This window comes from Schistocerca americana, chromosome 5 (genome assembly GCF_021461395.2).
Source record: "Schistocerca americana isolate TAMUIC-IGC-003095 chromosome 5, iqSchAmer2.1, whole genome shotgun sequence".
NCBI classification, from domain to species: domain Eukaryota; kingdom Metazoa; phylum Arthropoda; class Insecta; order Orthoptera; family Acrididae; genus Schistocerca; species Schistocerca americana.
The window spans coordinates 473,814,244-473,838,259 of record NC_060123.1 but is presented as its reverse complement, the minus strand read 5'-3'; positions in this window follow the sequence as shown (position 1 = coordinate 473,838,259).

Below are 24,016 nucleotides of genomic sequence, written 5' to 3'. Positions count from 1 at the left end.
ACTTTGTGGAAAATACGTTGGTATTGCTAGGGTTAAACAACGAGTTATATGAAACTATTACTCAGTCATGGAGCTATGCATTGTACGTAAAACATTAAATGCTTCAACTTCCGACACAAAGAACTGTAGACAGTACTATGTGAATACTCTCCCTCCACCGCTGAGTGTTTACCTTCCTGCATGTGCAAGTAAGCCTGGTATTCCGCTTCGCTCTCTGCTGCCATAACACTTTGTTTTAAAATAGCAACTACTACGCACGACGCGTATGTTTCATCGCAGGGAGTGAATAATCCGAGAATGAGTTTATTTCTCTTCGGATTCTGTTGCAAAACATATATCTTACAACTGTCACATCACAGCACCGAATTCTTCGAAATGAGTACCACAGAGGTGGAAACCAGTCACAATGTTTACTCGCAGAGATTTATCGCTCTTCGTTGGACCATCCGGAACACGTTTCGGCATCAAAGGAATATGTGCAATCTCCAAATATCGTTTTCCGTTAACCGTAAGAGGAAACTCCTTCCTATTAAGTCTTATGCTCTGTCCGGTGCAGCTTTCATGAAACTGAAGACCATAAATACAACTAACAGGTGTCATATCTATGAGACAGACGTGCAGTGCTACACAGTCTCATCATCAAAGTGGGCACAGCTGATTTATGATTTAGATTTGTCTAGGAGACTCAGATGGCACAAAGAATGCGAATGAGCTCATTTTACTGTATTAGTAAGATCGATAGAAGACTATAATCTCCATTATCGAGCAGTTGATTTCTGATTCGGGCTCTGAGCTTTATCGTTTCAGTCCGCAACCACAAAAAATACCGATGACTGCACTACAATGAGACTTTTCTAAAAAAACTAAAATTATTCTGGTCATAGGATTTTATATATAATTTACTTGTTTTTATGCTTAAAAGGAGGTCATTCATAGATTACTAAGCTCTCTTACGAAATAATGTATCGAAAGAAAAAGGTACATCGGTTTGATGCAAGTCATATTGTTATTGCGATACATTTAAACGATTGACGTGAAATGTTTAGCCGTTCATACTCAGACTACGAGTAAAACTCAAAGTAAGGGAAGAAGCATTAGAGTTCCCACTCGGCTGAACTAATCCGTAATCACGTACAATATTTTGACGACTGATCTTCGTCCGTCTCTCATTAAGGGGAAACCAGAGAGTGCGATATTTTATCAAATGAACGTATATGTGTGTACTACGTTAATTGCTGGAGTGATGACTCAGAATACTTTGTCATATAACTAACACAAAAAGCACTCTAATCTATTCTGAACCACACCATCCTCATCGAAAGCGAGGTAACCAAATTTAAATTACAACACTGTTTTAAGTACATAGTTTCTAAGGGAGCTACCATTGTCTTCCAATGCTGTTTCATGCCACGCTTCCATCCAAGTACTAAAACCAGTCTCTGCCGCTCATGTGTCCGCGTGGGGAATTTCTAGACATTCCATCGACAACCCTTTGGAGAAGTAATTTTGAAAAAATTATTTCCTGTACTCAAATGGAAGTCAGTTTCTGTTCTTTCGTTATCGATACAGGAAATGGTAATCGATTATTGAAGTGTTTCTCGATTGCGCTCATCTGCTTATCTTTCAACGATCCTTTAATTATTCTTCCAACGTTTCTCCAGCAGGAATAAAAAACAAAATAGAAAAATGAAACTAAAAAAGCTGGGGAAAGAAATAGGCCACGGAAATGCAATAATTCTTGACCGTAAAGTAATTAAATGACAATGTGTTTCGATCACCTCTCTTTATTCATACTAACTACAGACCAGAAATACTTTGGTATGCGACTTTATGGTAAATGACGATAGAAATCGCGAGGTTGCTCAGAAAGAGGACAAATCAAGGAACATCAGGAGAGCACATCACGTAGGCACACATTGTGGTATTTTATTATACGGGAAGGCACCGCAAGGAGTAATAGTGGTGCAACTTGTAAAAACGCGAGATGCTGTTATTGTCCTTGATGTGTTAACCGACAGTTTGCAGATACATTCTCCAAAAGATATTTTAGAATGCGTTGTACATGCTGCTAATGAGGTACAGGAGCACAGTATGTCAAGGATATAGTCTGCTCAGTCGCATTTTCATGTACACACATCGCCTGTTGTGTTAGGATAGAGCACCTTCCATAAGAAGGTCTAATGGCCACATGAGCTATTTGAAGTTCAGGGTCTGGAAATGGGATTCTGCAGGGCCTAGCCATTCACTTACAATCGGTAGTCTACGATAGTATCCTTCCTTCGACTTACAGCTCATCGTGGTTGTAGTCTTCCCTTTATAGAGCCTGTTGGATCAATGTTTGTCGATACTGCAGATCATGTATTTTAAGAAGTATCGAGATACTGGCAGGTCGATGTTTTGATGCCCGAAGCGCTAATACAAGTTCCACTGAGCCAAGCCTCCAGCGGATGATAGAGATTCTCGACCACGAAATAACTCTTTGTAATCTAACACAATTTAACTCAGGTCTCGTATGAAGAATGTGTACGTTTTCTGTTGTTGTTTTCAGTCGGAAGATACAGCTCTCCATGGTAATCTATCCTATGCAAACGTCTTCATCTTCCAATAACTACTCCACCCTACATCTTCTCTTGGTCTCCGTCTGTGCTATGATTCCTCCCCCCGCCCCCCCCCCCCCCCCCAGTCCCCCCGACACCTCTCTCGAAGACTAAATTGCTGATTCCTTTATTTCTCAAAATATATCCTTGCAACCGATCCCATTCTTTTAGTCAGTTTGTGCTACGCATTTCTTGTATCCCAAAATCTGTTCAGTACCTACTCATTAGTTGCGTAATCTACCCTCATAATCATTAGCATTTTTATATAGCATCATGCTTCAACGCTTCTATTACACTGAGGTGACAATAGTTATGGAATAGGCATACGCACAAATACAGATGGTGGTAGTATCGCGTACACAAGACATAGGCCAGTGCATTGGCGGAGCTGCCGTTTGTTCTCAAGTGATTCATGTGAACAGGTTACCGACTTGGTTCTGGCCGCGAGACAGGAAAAACAGTCTCTGAATACGTAATGGTAGTTGGAGTTAAACAAATCGGACATTCCATTTCGGAAATTATTAGAGCATTCAACATTACGAGATAACAGTTTCAAGAGTGTGCCGAGAATATCAAGTTTCAGGAGTCATCTTTCAACACAGACCAAGCAGTTGCCGGCGACCTTCACTTAACGCCTCAGAGCAGAGGCGTTTGCGGGTAGTTGTCAATGCTAACAGACAATCAACTCTGCTTCGAACCAGACATCGCCTCCAATTCCTCTTCTGGGCTCGTGACCATGTCGGTTGGACCCTAGTCGACACGACAACAGTGGCCTGATCAGATTAGTTGCTAAGACCTCATGGTAGGATTCGAGTGTGGCACAGATCTCACGAAGCCATGAACCTAAGTTGTCAACAAGACGCTGTGCAAGCTCGTGGTGACTCCATTAAGTTGCGGGTGACTTTATAGAGAACTGGTTGGGTCCTCTGGGCCAACTGAACGGATCATTGACTGGATATGGTTATGTGCTCAATGTACAGATTCAATAACACTCACTGCATTCTCATTCGTTGCTTCCCTTTTCGCCCCGAGTAAAGACTGATATCTGGTTTCTATAAAAGCTGCAAATCGCCTTTCGCTCCCTGTATTTTACCCTTTCTACGTTCAGAATTCCAAAGAGTTTTCCAGTCAATATTGTCAGAAACCTTCTCTATGTCTATAAATGCTACAAAAGTACGTCTGCCCTACTTTAACCTACCTACAATATAATCGTACGATCGGTATTGCTTTGTGTGTTCGTACATTTCACCATAACCAAACTAATCTTCCCCGAGATCGGCTTCTACAACTTTCTCGATTCATGTGTAATGGATTGGTGTTAGTATTTTTTATGCACAGTGGTCTATCATACCAGTCTAAAACTTCCTGCAAGCCACGGAAAAACCAGAAATCTGATATATGAGCGCAAACGTTGCCTGGCTTATAAGAGAAAATTTTCGTAATGAAAGAAGCTGCAGTCTGCACGAAAAGTGTTTGTTTTGTCCACAAACTAATAGAGCTGCTTCCACATTAAATTCAGCTGTCGTTCGCGTGATGAGTTCAACGGGTTTATTATAAGGCGGAATACGTACGCAACTCAAAGCAAAAATTCCTATGAAAATCACATCCTATTCTGAGAGCCTTTGTACCTTCTATCCAGCAGACTAATTAAGCCCAACTTAATTAAGACAATGATCAGTCTAGTTTCTGGCATTTTTTATGTTGTGACACAGAGCTTTTTACGGAACTACAGTATTTTTGCAATATTGTCCATGTGCTTAAATTCAATTAATAGAAAGCAGTTGATGGCCTACTGTGTTGCAGTGTCAAGACCTCGTCATTCAATCAGAATTCGAGCGAACTGGGAAATGCCACACAGGGTTTAAATGACGATAACCGTTTACAACGTACAACTGTGCTGGAGAGTTAGTCAAGACGAAGAATTTGATATAAGGCACTCCTTTTCTATCAAGTCAAAAACAGTCTCAAACTGGCCTTCAAAAATCACCTCAGCTACTGTGCATGCGAGTCGTGTTAGGGTTTCAATATTCTCTCGCTTTCTTCGTATAAACTTTTAATCCTAAAGATAATATGAATAGGTTCTTTTATTGCAGGAAATGTAATGCGTTTTAAATTACTGGATAATTTTGTACTTCAAATGAACTTTCCTCCCCCATACTCCATCTTTCCACCAAACCCCCCGCCCCCCCCCCCCCCCAACGGCCAGGAATTTTAGTTACAATTCGTCATACCACTGTACAAAAATTTGCAACTAGACGAATTATTTCCCATATTTTGCTGGTGTTCATTGACTGAGCTATTACAACAGTATTTGCTCTAATATCCTGAATTAAACTGCAGGGCTCTCCTCAGTGTCTCATGAAGTGCGGACAAGTCGCACTGTTGATGGTGATCCGCCTGTACGATCAAGCTCTATTGGAGAGGAACAGGCCATGTGCGGGCGCCGGGATTCTCCTTCTTGCCTTCGTCCATAACAACACAAACCCAACACGACACTGTACGAGCACACGTCATGGTCATCCACACGACACAGAAACGAATCGACACTTCAATACCTCCACTAAGACCTTGTCAAGAACGGCGATGGTACGTCCATTCTCTGAGTATGGAATTACTTTCAATTTCATATATTAAACCAAATGTCATTAAAATAAACGAATAAGACAGGAAGGATGAACCCGAAAGACCCTCATTAATGAGCTATGCCCCAGACCCGAGAACCCCCCACAAATAGAGAATCCCTAGTCCAAAGTATGTAGACGAATTACGAACGGTGACTCAAATGAAGACCTTAAATATTTTTTTGAATATTATTTGTTATGTAGAAGTGGTACAAAGCTGTATCACTTTTCAGCATCATCTCCCCACGCTCAGTGCAAGTCCTCCTGCGCTTACAAAGTGCATAAATTCTTTTGGTAGTCCGCGAAACCACTCATGCACCGCGTAGCGTGCCTCTTCATCAGAACGGAACTTCTTTCCTCCCATTGCGCCTTTGAGTGGTCCAAATATATGGAAATTACTTGGGTAAGGTCTGGTGAGTATGGTGAATGAAGAAGGCGCTCAAAATGCGGATCTGTGATTGTTGCAACTGTTGTACGGTCTGTGTGGGGCCTTGCATTTTCATGTTGCAAAAGGACACCTGCTGACAGCAATCCACGTCGCTTTGGTTTGATTGCAGGCTGCAGATGATTTATTAGAAGATCTGAGTATGATGCACTGGTGATTGTGGTCCCTCTAGGCATGTAATGCTCCAAAATGACGCGTTTTTTGTCCCAAAAGAGAGTCATCATAACTTTCCCTGCTGACGGTTCTGTTCGAAACTTCTTTGGATTTGGTGATGAGGAATGGCGCCATTCCTTGCTCGCTCTCTTCGTTTCCGGTTGGTGGAAGTGAACCCAGGTTTCTTACCAGTAACCATTCTTACAAGGAAGCCGTCACCTTCTCGTTCAAAGCACCGAAGAAGTTCTTCACAAGTATCAACACGTCGTTTTCTCATTTCAGGAGTTAGCTGCCGTGGCAGCCATCTTGCAGACACTTTGTGAAACTGGAGCACATCAAGCACAATGTGGTGTGCTGACCCATGACTAATCTGTATACATGCTGCAATGGCATTCAGTGTCAGTCAGCAGTTTTCCTTCACTATGGCTTCAACTACTGCAGTGTTCTTTGGAGTCACAACTCGTTGTGCCTGACCTGGACGAGGAGCATCTCCCACTGGAGTCACACCATTTGCGAACTTCCAACTCCATTCGTAGACATGCTGCTGTGACAAACATGCATCACCATACTGAACCTTCATTCGTCGATGAATTTCTATAGGTTCCACACCTTCACTACGCAAAAACTGAATAACAGAACGCTGTTCTTCGCTGGTGCAAGTCGCAAGTGGGGAGGCCATCTTTATACTGATACTGCGACGGTATGTGCGGATCTGTACTATGCTGCCACCTACAGGCCATTCTGCATGCTGTTTGTAGTACGCTTACCAACTTACAGAATAACGGCGCGAAATTTCGATTTGTTATCATAAACTTAAGGTTTTCATTTGACTCACCCTCGTATGAAACAAAGTTTTTTCCATTCTTTTTGATAAGTATGACGTGAGCCACCTTTTATTACTTCCACATAAGCTCACAAAAAACATTGTTATTTCTACTGCCAAATGGTGTGGATGAATCACAGAAAATACCGACTGCTGCTGCGTCTTTGTGTCAGGTCCTCTCCTTTCGAACCTGCCGTGTAGCGTGCATAGAAGCCACCTTAATTAGATTTTGTTCTCATTCAAAAGGTGCGCTGCCAATTTAGCGAACATAGCGCCTCCCATTTACCGCCATATAGTAAGCCTTATATGATCAGCATCTTCGCACTAATGAGATTAACCTCTCTTCGAGTGCTACAGCTCCTGTCTCCCTCCCGCATCTTATTGAAGCAAATATCTTCCGTAGCAATACTGAACATATGCCTCGTATAAATGGTTCGCTCAATGGCGAATCTACATTTACCCGTCAATGGACTAACTGCTTATCAAAGTCTGTTCACCTGGTCTCATTCACGTTCATTCAGTTCCTTCACCACGGAACGTCCAATTATGCGACAGGAAGTAGCATTTCATTCTTAGTAAAGGGAAGCGCTCCTGTGGAGAGCGATCAGTTAGCTGCGCTGATCAGTGTTAATTATCGTCTACCTTCCTCCACATGCATCACCAGGGTAAATGGTCTCTTGCTGTTCGACTTTTTGAAGGCAGCAAATCTGAGGTGCAGCTCTTAAATTAGTATGCGAACAGACGATTGTCACGCTTAAGCGTGAGGCCTGGCGTTCGACTGGAGGTAGCGCTCGCCGGCTTGTTCACGAAAGCGGCGAAGCAAGTGAGGCCGCCGGCAGATGGATGGAGCTCGGCGCTGTGAAGGCAGAGATTTCTGGAGTGTCTGCCAAAGTTGGAGGTCGGGTGTGCCGAGCCGGGGAGACGCGCTGTGCAGCTGTCAGTTGCGGGCTTTGTGTTGGCGAGTGTTGTGAATGCACGTTGATATCGTGGCTGTAGAGGAGGAAGCACCACCAGCCTTCCCGTTCTGCCTTTCCGTCCAAGACTTCTTCTGAATGACAAGTGGCCAATACCGGTTTCTAAATCTTGTGCGACATTTGTCTGTTAAGAGAATGGTTTGTGTGTGAAAAAAAGTAATCTTGTAACCGTTTTGAAGCCCTAGTGAACCTGGGGACAAAGATTTGCGTAGTAGCGTAATCATCAAGCCCTCGATACTGGCAATATTTCCGCGACTTAACTGCATGATTGTGGTGGAGAAGTTACACGGTGGTGACTGTTAGACTGCTTGGAGCCATTGTGTAAGCCTGTTATTCCACCGCAAAGTTTCGTAGCTCCTATTAACCCACTTTCCTTATTCCTTTTCGGTTCTGTTCTGTTTTGGGCAAACAACACGTACTTAAAATAATTGGTTCCAGATATCCTCATACCCTTTCCATAATTTCTCATTTAGTAACAATGGATTCGACGAAACAGCATTGTTCCTATTTATTTAGTAAAGCGGTAGCTTTAGTTTACTTATTTCTTTCATACATCCAACCAATAGTTAATTCTTAGAACGGTAATCCTTGAAACAATGCTCATGAAGAGTTTTTATTTTTTTATTTTTATTTACTTATTTTTTATTACGAAGAGCACATCTTCTCTGGTTTAGTGCATTTGAAAACCAGAGGCCAATACTTTTATCAAAGCGTACTGTATACAGTTTTTTTGATGTCTTCGTCCTTCATCGCGAAGCTGGTGGTCTACCGTATTTTTGTAAATATGTTTGCACTTCGTTCCTTCTAAATGAAAGCCTGTAAAGATTATGATTATTTATATTTTTCTGCAAAGTTTTCATGTTGTTTTCATTCACACATTCATATAGAAAATAAATATAGCCTAACACAATTGTTTTGATTCTACAGGTGTCCAATAATACAACACATTTTCGTCTGTCTGACCTAGGTGGCCCATAAAACCTTTATGTGCTTGGGCTATGTTCGCCTGTGGGACTAAAATTTTTTTTCAGCCTGGGACCATCTACAGTCTTCTCTAATATGGTGAACGAGGTCGCACGTTGATATGACGTGAAATGGTCGATTGTCGTTTCCAAATACCTATCACTGATCCAGATTTTTTTCTCTTCTGTAGCTGAAGTTTGGCTTTAAGAAAGATGAAGGCACAAGAAAGGCAATTCTGACGTTGGAGTTCGTAATGGAAGCAATACTAAAGAAAAATCAAACCTCGTTCATAGGATTTGTTGTCCTGGGAAAAGCGGTCGACAATGTAATATGCTGCAAGATCTTAGGAATTCTGAGAAAATAGGATTAAACTATAGGGAGATACAGGTGCTACAAGTGTGTACAAGAACCAAGAGGGAATAATGAGAGTGGAGGACCAAATACGAACTACTTTGATTAAAAAGAGTGTAAGACACAGATGTAGTCTTTCGATTCTACTACTCAATCTACACATCGAAGATGCAATGACGTTAGTAAAACAAAGGTCCAAGGGTGGAATTAAAATTCAAGGAAAATGATATCAATGATAAAATTCACTGATGACATTGCTATCCTTAGTGAATGTGAAGAAGAATTACAGGATTTGCTGAATGGACTGAAAACGCCACTGAGTACAAAATAAAAATGGAGAGTAAATCGAAGAAAGACGAAAGTAATGAGAGGTATTAGAAATGAGAACAGCGAAAAACTTAACATCAGGACTGATGGTCACGGAGTAGATGAATTTAAGGAATTCTACTGCCTAGGCAGCAAAATAACCCACGACGGATGGAGGAAGGAGGACATTAAAAGCAGACTAGCAACGGCAAAAAGGAAATTCCTGGCCAACAGAAGTCTACTAGTATCACACATAGGCCTTAATTGAGGAAGAAATTTCTGAGAATGTATGTTTGGAGCACAGCATTTGCGTAGTAGTGAACATGGACTGTTGGAAAACCGGAACAGAAGAGAATCGAAGCATCTGAGATGTGGTTCTACAGGCGAATGTTGAAAATTAGGTGGACTGTTAGGGTGAGGAACGAGAGGATCTGCGCAGACTCGGAGAGGGAAGGAATATGTAGTAAACACTGACAAGGGTGATAGGACATCTGTTAAAACATGAGGGAATGACTTCCATGGTCCTAGAGGGAGCTGTAGAAGGCAAAAATTGTACAGGAAGACAGAGATTGGAATACATCCAGCAAATAATTGAGGACGTAGGTTGCAAGTGCTACTCTGAGGTGAAGAGATTGGCACAGGAGTGTAATTCGTAGCGCGCCGCTTCACACCTGCACTGCGGACATACACACTGACACACACACACACACACACACGCGCAAAAGGGGGAAGCTACCGCGAGGCAGTTCGCTGTTTTGTTTTATTTATCTATAGCGTACTTCCGTATTCTGCTCTTCGGTTACTATACCCGTGAATCACATTACACTTTATCACGGATTTAGGCCAAATAAATTGCGGAAAAAAACGTTCTGCGGAGAATTTGTATGGAACTGGTGGCAAGTGACTAGTTTCAGAACAACATGCTCGCCTAAGCTAATGTTTTTCAGCTGATAAATATCTTTTCTTCCGCTGTAAAGAAAAAATCGTACGAAGCTTCCAAATGGCTCGCATAGGCACCAGGTCTTGAACTCAGGTCTTGTGGGCTTAATCTCGGTAACTGCTATGCTCCATGCTTGCCATGATACAATACCACTCTCTCGTCAACTGATAGATGGTCCCCTAACCGCGCATGAAACAAAAAGCGATCATTCAGAACCTTTATCAAGGAGTGATAATTTGTCAAATCGGTCACTTGATTGTATTTTGCAGTTATCAGCATAGTGGACAAACTGTTATATTGTCTCAAATCTGCTGCATCGCATCGCTGTACTGACAACGGCATTGTAGGTGTCGACTTCTCACAGTGTTTTCCATCTAGGAAAGGTTAGGCATCATGATAGAATCCAAACCGACAAGAAACATCTCAGTCAGTCGAATGAAAATGCAAACTGTTATCACCTTTCTGGAAAGCATATAGGATAAACACTTCTCGAAGATGATTCAATACACCATGAAGCATAGATGAAAAAATAATCACAATCTTTTCCTTTGTAAACCCAGATAGACAAGGAGGGGAAGGAATTCACTTGGGCCGGCCGAAGTGGCCGTGCGGTTAAAGGCGCTGCAGCCTGGAACCGCAAGATCGCTACGGTCGCAGGTTCGAATCCTGCCTCGGGCATGGATGTGTGTGATGCCCTTAGGTTAGTTAGGTTTAATTAGTTCTAAGTTCTAGGCGACTGATGACCTCAGAAGTTAAGTCGCATAGTGCTCAGAGCCAGAGCCAATTCACTTGGTATCTCTCTTTTATTTCATCTCATTGTCCCAACATAAGTGTATTTCTTGATCTCCATGATCCACAATCTCTACAGAAGAATACGAACTCCAACTACACACGCCCCACCCTATTACAGAGGCTCCTCCACCTTGAAGAGTCCTCTGCTGACATAGGGTCCATGGATTAATGAGGTTATCTCTATACCCGTACAGTCCATCCGATGGGTACCATTTGAAACGGGCCTCTACCGACCAGGCACGTGTTTCCAGTCATCAACATTCCAATCCAGGTGTTTACGGGCCCAGGCGAGGCGTAAATCTTTGTGTTGTGCTGTCATCCAGGCCTTCGCCTCCGAAAGCCCATATCGACGACGTTTAGCTGAATGGTTCGCACTCTGCCACTTCTGTCACGTTGAACGATTTGCGTCAGTCATTCCTGGTCCTGTTCTTGCAGGATTTTTTCCGGCCGCAGTGATTTCAGAGCTTTGATGTTTTACCGGATTCCTGATACTCACGGTACGCTCGCGAAATGGTCGTACGGGAAAATCCCCATTTCATCGCTGCTTCGGGGATGCTGTGTCCCATCGCTCGTGCGCCGACTATAACACCACGTATAAACTTATTATATCTTGCTAACCCGCCACTGTAGCAGCAGTAACCAATCTAACAACTGCGGCAGACACTTTTCGTACATAGGTGTTGCCGACCGCAGCGCCGTTTTCTGCCTGTTTACACATTTGAATACGCAGGCCTATAGGAATATCTTTGGCCCTCCCATGTTTAACGCTGCATTTCTCACTTATTAACAGATTCAGATAAACTGAAATCTCAACGATGCTCAAAAACATCAGTGCACGCTGTAGAGTGTAGACAGACGATGGGGCAACGAACACAAAACAACATAAAACTTTAGAATCATTGACCTGTATGAGGGACTTCACATGACAAATTACGGATTAAAAAACACAATTTAGTCGGGCACTTACAAATAAAGCCCGAAGTAAGTAAGTTGATAACCATATCTGGCGTTTGTCGTAGAACCAAAAGAACGGCGACTGACAATGTCACCGACTTTGAAATTCATAATTATTTGTTATATTGATTTATTGTCAACCTAGGTAAACAAAACTTTGAATGATATTAACATTTGTCTTCCAAAACGCCAACGTAGAACTGTTTTGGAAGTTACTATTCACCCCATGGTTTGTATTCACCCAATTTTGAGGCATGGGGAGCCATTGGGAATGCAGCACCTTCACCACTCATAGACCTGTAACTGTGCTTTATCTTCAAGGTAACAGTGATGTCTGTCAACACGTCCGCATGTTACGAAGTCCTGACCCACCTCGATACACAGTAAGATTTCGTTTCCAGCTATCCTTTCTCGTGTCACAATTTTAATGGTCAACAGCGTCCTTTTCTTTTGCTTCTCTAACTCCACTGCAATCGAGCATTTGATCACTGCATCGATAAATGCGCTCTATTTTCGGTATGCAGCTCGAAATAGTGTAAATTCGACAATGTGACACAAACGTCCCTCTCTCTCTCGCCGGGGAATTGTCGGTTTTGAGGTATCTGGTTATCCTAGCCTCTCCAGAATATGGACCACTTGTGTCGATTTGGTAAGTGTACTGGAAGCCAGGATGAGCTGCTATTTGCAGTGGAGGCTGACACTTTTTAAGTATCTTCGCTTTAGTGCCATTTTTTTAAAAAACGTATCTTTGTATTACACTGTGCACTGTACCATTAACAGAAACATCGAATGGTGTCCCAGCTACGCTCTGAGAAACAATACATATAATTTGATATCCACACAAAATGTCAGCGCAATGTTCGTTCTGTGTATAGGAGGCGCTAGGAAAGAGTAATCGCATTTCCACGGGCGGAACAGTACATGGTGATCACCGCGAGGAACAAGTTTAGATAAGTGCATATGGAATGCGACTTTACATTAACCTTATCTTTGGAGAGAGTGTTGTACGGTATTACAAATATTTTAGTGAAAATTCTTTTCTCTTTGCTTCAAGAGTCAAACATGGGCAACCAACTTCCCATGCTCAAAGTGCCTCACGAGTTCCGCTATGGCTGACTCATATGGTTAATTGGAATTCGAGATGGGAGATTTTTGCTTCACAAAGAGCTTTACTGAAGGAATCTTTTGTGTCAATTCAATGTTTATATCTTCTTAGATCATGAGGAGGTGTATGAAGTGTCTGAAACACCACGTCCAACTTACCTGTGCCGGCCTACGAGATATGTGAACATCAGCTTGAAACAGAGAATGAATGAAGAATATACTTTTTAAAAAGATCATTTTTCTTAGGTCCTTTCCTAGATGACAACTAAATAAATCATTCAGTAAGAAGCCTAGGTCCAGGAATCACCTTCATAGTAGCATCATAAAAGATACATATGAATTAAAATAATTTATACTTAGCAATGAATTTGAAAAGCTAGATGCTTTAATAGAAAGTGGATATGCATTACGTAGAGATGTTCCGGAGGTATTCGCACAGTTGTTTGAAGATCACATTTTCCACGTTCGGCTCCTGATAAAGTGAAGAGGTGTACACCATTTGAACAATGTATGCACTATTTATGGCTTGACTAAATTCGATAGTTTATTAGTACATCTCTGACCATTCGCAGCAGTTCAGATAATTTGAACGCAGGGTGCTGCGCAAGGTCTGCTCGCTGGATAAGAAATCTAGAATATGTGTTGAGTAGGGCCGCCAAATGTAAGGAGCTGGTCAACAAACTGATAAAGAGTAACCTGGCTATAGATAAATGCTGGAAGAAGGTCATTAACGATTTCGAATTAAAGCTGTAGGGAGAAAGACCACGGAAGTGGTGGATAGACGATGTGGAAGAGGATACAAGAACCCTTAGAGGATGGCGAAAATCGACCTGAAGATAACAGAACAGGAAACTAGTTTTAGAGGGTTGTAATACCAAGAATAGAATAAAAAGGAGAAGAAGAAGAATAGCAGAAACAATATTAGTTCATGTAGCAACATACATATCACCTCCTCCGACCATACTTTCAGCATACAGCTCCAGAGCACGTTTAATCGATTCCCGCTTCCCGATTCTACGGGCAGGCGTGGGAGCTCAGTGTGCTCTGTGAGATGTGGCCGCCCTCTGTAAAATAAATAAATAAATAACTAGAAGGTGTGTTATGTGACATGAGCCCGGAGCAAGTGATGAAGAAAATAAGGGAATAGCGTCTTTGACTAGTAATCAAAACGTCTTCGTCCCACGTTCTGGCCGTGCCACAGCATATATTTTGAGTAAACGTCATCAGCAATGTCGGCCGAAAACATCCGGCATAAGAAGTCACCTCCGTTCTGCCAGCAGAATTGTCAAAGAGGGCGCAGGAGATGACAGAGGCTCAGGGCACTCCCTTGCCCTTGGGGTGTGAAATGTTTCTGAAAGACGGAATAATCAGCAACGGTAAACGCCATAAGGATGCAAAGGCAATGGAAACCACTGTATTAAGGTCACATAATATGTATCGATAAGACATGTGGCCTGTAATTGAAAAAGTGTCATGATGATCTCTCTATTGCCAAAAGATTCCGGACTAGTCCCCCATTCACACCTCCGGGAGGGGCCGGCCATGGATGAGGTGAGAAAAATGTCGAGTAACCAACGACATGATAACGGTCTGCGAGTCGGAGAGTGGAATATCAGAAATTTGAACATGGTAGGGAAGCTAGAAAATCTGAAATCGGAAATGCTAATGCTCAATCTACAGTGGGACGTCAATGAAATGAAATATAAAGAAAACAAGGATTTCTGGTCAGACGAGTATAGTCAAACCGATACCGACAACAATTGTTCAGCTATACAGTCCGACGTCACAAGCAACAAATGAGATTGATAAAGTGTATGAGGATACAGTACGGGTAATTCAGTAGATAAAGGGAGACGAAAGCCAAATAATTATGGGGGTCTTAAATGCGATTCTATGGGAAGGAATTACGAGAGACTGTGAGCTTGGTAGTAGGAATGAGAGAGGGGATAGTCTGAGTTCTACAGTAAGTTTTAGATGGTAACAGTGAATACTCTGTTCAAGAATTACAAGAGGTGGAGGAAAGCCATCAGATATTGGAAGATTTCGGCTAGATTACATTATGGCCAGGCAGAAATCAGGTATTCGTTTGTAAAGCGTACCCAGGAGCAGATATAGACTCCGTTCATAATTTAGTAATTATGAAGAGAAGGATGAACTTTAACACACTTACGATAACAAATAGCTCCGTCGACAGTTTAGTTGAAGAGGAATAGACGCCTCTAAAAATGACAAATGAAAAATATAGTTACAAAGAAGCTAACTGCGAAGAAACAACAGGTAACTGAAGAAATACTTCAAGAAGCAAGAAAAAAGCACACGAATGTTCAGGGAAGTTCAGGAATACACAACTATAAGTCACCTAGGAATCAATAAAATAGAAAGCGCATGGAAGCTAAGACGAAGTGGCTGCATGAGAAACTGAAGAAATAGAAAAATAACCTCTGTCGGCAGGACTGACACAGCTTGTGGAAAAGTCAAAATAACCTTCAGTGAAATTAAAGGCAGGAGCGGAAATACCAAGAGTACAATGGGAAATCCACTGTTAAATGCATAGGAAAGAGTGGATAGGTGGAAAGAGATCATTGAAGGCATCTATGGCGGAGAGAACTTGTCTGATGACATGATAGAACAAGAAAGAGGCGTCGATACGGAAGATGTAGGAGATTCAGTAAGAGAATAGGAATTTAGAAGAACTTTGGAAGACTTAAGATCAGATAAGGCAGAAGGAAAACATAACGTTAAATCGGAATATTTGAAACTAATGCAGTAAGTGACAACAAATAGACTATTGCGTTGGTGTGTAGAGTATATGAGACTGGCGATGTAGTATCAGACTTTCGGGAAAAAATCATTCACACAATTCTAAAGAGAGCAAGAGCCGGCAAGTGCGAGAATTATTACACAGCCTTCTTAACAACTCACAGCTCTGCTTAACAACTGCTTCATCCCACATACACAACACTGCTAGATGGCGATCAGTTTGGCATCAGGAAAAATAAAAGCACCAGAGGACCCTTTCTGACGTTTCGGTTGAGAGTGGAAACCAGACTGAAGAGAAATCAAGACACGTTCATTGGATTTGTCTACCTGGAAATAATATTCTGCAATTGAAAATGGTGCAAGATGTTCGAAATTCTGAGTAAGGTTACGGTAAGCTATAGGGAAAACGGGTAATATACAGTATGGACAAGAACCGAGAGGGACAATAAGACCGGAAGACCAAGAACGAAGTCCTCGAATTAAAAAAGGTGAAAGAGAGTGATGTAACCTTTCGTCCATATTGTTCAAACGATACTTCGACGAAGTAATGATGGAAGTGAAAGGAAGGTTCAAGAGCGGGATGAAAATTCATGTGAAAACGACATCAATGATAAGGTTCGTTTGATGACATTGCTATCGTAAGTGAAAGTGAAGAACAATTACCAGATATGCTGAATGGAATAAACAGTGTACTGAGAGCAGAATATGAAGTAAGAGTAAATCGAAGAAAGATGAAAATAATGAGAAGTAGAGGAAATAAGAACAGCGAAAAACTTAAAGTCGCAATTGGTGATCTCGAAGTACATGAAGTTGAAGAATTGTGCTACCTAATCAGCAAAATAATCCGTGAAGGACGAATCGAGGAGGACATGAAAAGCAGACTGGAACTGGCAAAAACAGCATACCTGGCCAAGAGAAGTCTACTAGTATCTAACACAGGTCTTAATCTGAGAAGGAAATTTATGAGAATGTACGTTTGGAGCGCAGTATTGTTTGGTACCGAAACATGGACTGCAGGAAAACCGGAACAAGAAATAATCGAAGTATTTAAAACGTTGCGCTACAGAAGAATGTAGAAAATTATGTCTTTTCTAGGAGGTATCTTCTTTTTCTTCATCACTCCTATCCTAATTAAAATATTTGGTCTCTTTTTACAGTCTTCCTCCCCTCACTTCCGAAGCACCATCTCTCTTAATAAACTTGGCACACCTTCGTTAAAGTCTTACTATAACCGCTTCTGATTCCCTCATCTCATTCTATCTTTCTTTCCATGCATCAAAGCACTGACTTGTCAGCCTCAGACACGTGCAACTGATTATCTGTAAGTAATACCCGGTGCTATACCACCATCAGCAACATGTTAAATAGGAATCTTAATTTCCAAGTTTCTACAAATTTTCCGTTCGTATTTTATGTTTTATCTCTCTTCTTTTAACTAAGCTAAAACAGTAGAATAGCGTAAACTGGACGACGTCACTGCACTCCTTGAAGGACTGGCTGATACCGAGTTATTTTCGGTATTTTGCTTATATTGCTCCACCGAATATAGCCTGGTTTTGTTTTCTGTTTTCTTTCGAGCACATTTCTTACAGTTTCCGTTTGTAGACAATATCTAAGTCCAATAAAAGTTATAACCTGTTCTTGAACTGGATATATGAGTTTGGTAGTGGTGCAGCAGTTACGTCGTAGCCCCACAACTCACTGTATATCGGAGCTATGCTGCTATTTTCTATTTTTCACACTCAAAACGTCCCACTGACCAAAAAATATGAACTAAAATTGTAAAAAAATTGACCGCTATATCCGTTTCTAAATATGAAATTGGTGTAGTAAGCAAGTGACTGCAAGGATCAATCCGATGAAAAAATTTTCCTTTGAGTATTACAATTATCTAAGTTGATGCGCATATTCGCAGGGAGCAGGTAGTGCACAAGAGAAAGTTAGAGTGTCATTAATGGGATGAATGCTTCATTTATTTCACTCTCAGGAGCACTAGCGAGCATTACCTTTTATGACACTGTTGACACTTGCAGAATCAAACTGCGAAACTGTCGCACAAAGGTAACTGTTTAGCTAATTTGAAGTATTAACATATACGTAATTCATTTGTTTGCACGCGACGAGTGGGTTGGACGTAATGGGACCTGGGGATTGCTAACGCATTCCAATTATTTTGCAAATTTGTACAAGTGACGTTTGACACACAACATTAAAGCGTAATTGTGGGAGTCAACGGAACGCAATTGAGTAGCCCTATAAAAACACTGAACGTTCACTGCCCTCGTTTTGCCCCTACCTGTTGGTGTCTGGGTAGCTGCAGCCTACGGCTAATAATAAACACCACAAACAGTGATGAGTTCGTTAATGAAAATAATTTTCGTCAGCTGTGTAGGAGTGTAAATTAGTAGTGGAAGCGCCCAGTTAACTAGAAGGCGAAAGTGTTATAGAAAAGTTTAATTAACGTTGTCATACAATATTTCACACTCTGGAAACTGATCACACCTGTCGATTTTCTGAAATGGCGTTTGTTACTTTTACTAGCTGCTCGTATAGGCTTATGCGACTAACAAAGAGTACATATCTTTTGTGTAATATTCGAGGTTATGTAAACTCGGTTTGTCTTTTCAGTTTTACGATTGTCTGAGGTGTTTGATAGATTTGATCGTTCGGAGACACTGATTCATTCTGAGTTATGAGAATAGTGAATGGGATGACGCCACGTGCAATGGATATTGTGGAGAACCATATTTATCCCGATGGTATCATGACTAATGTCAGGGACTTTCCGTCAGTAGGTTTGGAGGAGTCATCATTTCTGTATCCCAAGGCTTTGTGAGTTCGGCTTCTCTAACTTCGGGAGGGACAACTCTCCGAAATTCGCAGTACTGCCATCTGAGTTCAGTCCAGAATTCAATGACTGCATCGCCGATGCTTCTGAACTTACTAAAGTAACGAACCCGTATTTGATTTACAGGCCTCTTCTACATAACGACCTCCCATTTCCCTGGATTACATGTGTACTCCACGACTGCCAGGCTGGAGAAACATTTCCACCGACACTAACTGAAATATATGTTAATCAGGGCAATATCCCGTTAGCACAAGTTGAGGTAACTGTAGTAATAAAATCAAAGCCTTCGTATCTTAGTATTTTAACAAAATTTAGGAAACAACCTAAGCTGCTAATGAGTTTTTTTTGTGAGACATTCTGGTAAGTAGTGCAATCGAACTTTATTTCACATCCATTAGAGGTATTTGCTGTTAACTGTACGTATAATCTCACGTCACATTTCCTTATACTTACGTGAAAATTAGCGACGTCCTCCTTTTTATGCCACTAAAATTAACAAATGAGACAGAAGGATCAATTTTTTACAAATATGAACGTATTTTGTTCCCTGAAGGCTATTTTTGAAGGAGTCAGTTATATATAGTAGCACATTACACAGGGTGAGCCCGCTCTCCATCGATAAAATTTCGATGGGTTATCAGTAAAATTGTTTGAGTGTTCTGGAGTGAAGCGTCCGTGGTCTCCGATGGCTGGTTACATAGTAATAATTTAATCATGATTTATTCGGTTTATCATGCCAGTTACCTTTGCTCATGACGAAAATATCTCAGACTAGTGAAAAAGCCTGTAATATGCTATCACCAAAAACTGAATGCAACAATTCTCTGACGAAACTCATACAAATTTATCATAGTGGTTGCCGTTACCGCGGTAACAGCTCACAGTGGGGCAGTACGAACGTCCAGCACCGATTTGATTCATACTGACAAGTTGTCTTGAGCACAACGAAAACTTCAATATACGTAAACAGGAAGGCACAACTCTCAATCGTTTTAGAGAAAATCGAGTAAGAAAAGTTTTGGCGTGTTTATATAATTTCTGTGACCGCCACATTTCAGTAATTCTGTCCCCGGGATCGGTGATGACACGTAACGTTTCCCCTCGTTCTACCATCTAAGCCTCTTTTACGTCGAAATTAACTATGTTCGTCCCACCGTACTGCAACGCATCATACGACGACACGAGATGTTTATCGCGTCCTCGAAAGAGATCGACATCCGAACTGTCATTTGCTAACAGGTGACACAATCAAGTCTTCACCAGATCAACATACCAGACTCACTCAATTTCACTGCCTGCGGTGGCATCTGGCGTCTGGTTCGACAGACGACTCACTTTCTCAGAGTGGCGCCGGTAGATATCCATCTACAGGCCTTCCTTTTCTCGGACGACACCTAATACCCTCGTAAGAAAGCCAACGGAATCACGTGGATCAATATGCATACGGTTCATTAGCTACGCTGAAGCGCTAAAGAAACTCATATAGGCATGAGTATTCATATAGAGAGATACGTAAACAGGCAGAATACGACGCTGCGGTCGGCAACACCTGTATAAGACAACAAGTGTGTGGCGCAGTTGTTAGATCGGTTACTGCTGCTACAATGACGAGTTATGAAGATTTAAGTGAGTCTGAACGTGGTATTATAGTCGGCGCACGAGCGATGGGACACAGCATCTCCCAGGTGGCGATGAAGTGGGAATTTTCCCGTATGACCATTTCACGAGTGGAACGTGAGTATCAGGAATCCACTACACGTAGCAAGCGGCTACACGGGTAGCAGGGGTTGTGTGGCGTGGACTGGGCGGTTTTTTTTAGGTTAGATGGACTCGGGCAAGTACAGAAATGGCAACAGTCTCAAAGGGTGCGGGGCAAAGTCAGGACATGCGGGGACCCAGCAATCGATATTAAAATTGTAAACTGTCGAAGCTGCGTTGGTAAAGTACTGGAACTTCAAGCGCTGATAGAAAGCACCGAAGCTGAAATCGTTATAGGTACAGAAAGCTGGCTCAAGCCAGAGATAAATTCTGCCGAAATTTTTACAAAGGCACAGACGGTGTTTAGAAAGGATAGATTGCAGGCGACCGGTGGTGGCGTGTTTGTCGCTGTTTATCCTGTAGTGAAGTAGAAGTGGATAGTTCCTGTGAAATATTATGGGTGGAGGTTACACTCAGCAACCGAGCTAGGTTAATAATTGGCTCCTTTTACTGACCTCCCGACTCAGCAGCATTAGTGGCAGAACAACTGAGAGAAAATTTGGAATACATTTCACATAAATTTTCTCAGCATGTTATAGCGTTAGGTGGAGGTTTCATTTTACCAGATATAGACTGGGACTCTCAGATGTTTAGGACGGGTGGTAGGGACAGAGCATCTAGTGACATTATACTGAGTCCACTATCCGAAAATTACCTCGAGCAATTAAACAGAGAACCGACTCGTGGAGATAACATCTTGGACCTACTGATAACAAACAGACCCGAAATTTTCGACTCTGTAAGTGCAGAACACAGAATCAGTGATCATAAGGCCGTTGCAGCATCCCTGAATATGGAAGTTAATAGGAATGTAAAAAAAGGGAGGAAGGTTGATCTGTTTAGCAAGAGTAATAGAAGGCAGATTTCAGACTACCTAATAGATCAAAACGAAAATTTCTGTTCCAACACTGACAATGTTGAGTGTTTATGGAAAAAGTTCAAGGCAATCGTAAAATTAGACAGGTACGCGACGAGTAAAACTGTGAGGGACGGGAAAAACCCACCATGGTTCAACAAAAAAGTTTGCCGAGACGATAGTTAGCATAGCCTTCAGCTACGTCATTTGCTACGACAGCAAAGAGAGCTTCACTCCAAGTTTAAACGCAGCCAAAACCTCTCAGACAAACAGAAGCTAAACCATGTCAAAGTTAGCGTAAGGAGGGCTATGCGTGAAGCGTTCAGTGAATTCGAAAGTAAAATTCTATGTGCCGACTTGACATAAAATCCTAGGAAGTTCTAGTCTTACGTTAAATCAGTAAGTGGCTCGAAACAGCATATCCAGACACTCCGGGATGATGACGGCATTGAACCAGATGATAACACGCGTAAAGCTGAAATACTAAATGTGGTGTCACCGCCAGACACCACACTTGCTAGGTGGTAGCCTTTAAATCGGCCGCGGTCCACTAGTATACGTCGGACCCGCGTGTCGCCACTGTCAGTGATTGCAGACCGAGCGCCACCACATGGCAGGTCTAGAGAGACTTCCTAGCACTCGCCCCAGTTGTACAGCCGATGTTAATAACAATGGTTCACTGACAAATACGCTCTCATTTGCCGAGACGATAGTTAGCATAGCCTTCAGCTACGTCATTTGCTACGACCTAGCAAGGCGCCATTACCAGTTTATATATACTTTAGTATCATCAAGAGCGATGTTCTCCAATTATGGATTAAAGTTAAGTATTACAAGATTTTCGTACTTTATTGCAATTCTCAAGACATTGTCCTGTTCCAGACCTCGCACCAGCCTGCGTGAGCTTAAGCGCGTGCCTTTCGGCTTCCTCTCATAGTGACTTGGCTGTCTTGCCAAGTCACAACACTAAACACCTTTTTCCAAAGCTGTTTCACAGAGGAAGACCGCACTGCAGTTCCTTCTCTAAATCCTCGCACAAACGAAAAAATGGCTGACAGCGAAATAAGTGTCCAAGGAATAGAAAAGCAACTGGAATCACTCAACAGAGGAAAGTCCACTGGACCTGACGGGATACCAATTCGATTCTACACAGAGTACGTGAAAGAACTTGCCCCCCTTCTAACAGCCGTGTACCGCAAGTCTCTAGAGGAACGGAAGGTTCCAAATGATTGGAAAAGAGCACAGGTAGTCCCAGTCTTCAAGAAGGGTCGTCGAGCTGATGCGCAAAACTATAGACCTATATATCTGACGTCGATCTGTCGTAGAATTTTAGAACATGTTTTTTGCTCGAGTATCATGTTTTTTTCGGAAACCCAGAATCTACTCTGTAGGAATCAACATGGATTCTGGAAACAGCGATCGTGTGAGACCCAACTCGCTTTATTTGTGCATGAGACCCAGAAAATATTAGATACAGGCTCCCAGGTAGATGCTATTTTCCTTGACTTCCGGAAGGCGTTCGATACAGTTCCGCACTGTCGCCTGATAAACAAAGTAAGAGCCTACGGAATATCAGACCAGCTGTGTGGCTGGATTGAAGAATTTTTAGCAAACAGGACACAGCCTGTTGTTATCAATGGAGAGACGTCTACAGACGTTAAAGTAACCTCTGGCGTGCCACAGGAGAGTGTTATGGGACCATTGCTTTTCACAATATATATAAATGACCTAGTAGGTAGTGTCGGAAGTTCCATGCGGCTTTTCGCGGATGATGCTGTAGTATACAGAGAAGTTGCAGCATTAGAAAATTGTAGCGAAATGCAGGAAGATCTGCAGTGGATAGGCACTTGGTGCAGGGAGTGGCAACTGACCCTTAACATAGACAAATGTAATGTATTGCGAATACATAGAAAGAAGGATCCTTTATTGTATGATTACATGATAGCGGAACAAACACTGGTAGCAGCTACTTCTGCAAAATATCTGGGAGTATGCGTGGGTAACGATTTGAAGTGGAATGATCATATAAAATTAATTGTTGGTAAGGCGGGTACCAGGTTGAGATTCATTGGGAGAGTCCTAAGAAAATGTAGTCCATCAACAAAGGAGGTGGCTTACAAAACACTCGTTCGACCTATACTTGAGTATTGCTCATCAGTGTGGGATCCGTACCAGATCTGGTTGACGGAGGAGGTAGAGAAGATCCAAAGAAGAGCGGCGCGTTTCGTCACAGGGTTATTTGGTAACCGTGACAGCGTTACGGAGATGTTTAGCAAACTCAAGTGGCAGACTCTGCAAGAGAGGTGCTCTGCATCGTGGTGTAGCTTGCTCGCCAGGTTTCGAGAGGGTGCGTTTCTGGATGAGGTATCGAATATATTGCTTCCCCCTACTTATACCTCCCGAGGAGATCACGAATGTAAAATTAGAGGGATTCGAGCGCTCACGGAGGCTTTCAGACAGTCGTTCTTCCCGCGAACCATACGCGACTGGAACAGAAAAGGGAGGTAATGACAGTGGCACGTAAAGTGCCCTCCGCCACACACCGTTGGGTGGCTTGCGGAGTGTAAATGTAGATGTAGATGTAGGAATCAAAAAATCAAATCTCCGACATCGATGAGGCCGGAAAAGGATCCTTCAAGAAGGGGAACAACGACGATTGAAGGGAACCGTTCAGTGTGACAGAAGTCCATCCGTTCCGCAAATTGCTGCAGATTTTGATGCTGCGACATCAACAATTGTCACCCTGAAAATATTCAACAAAAGATCAT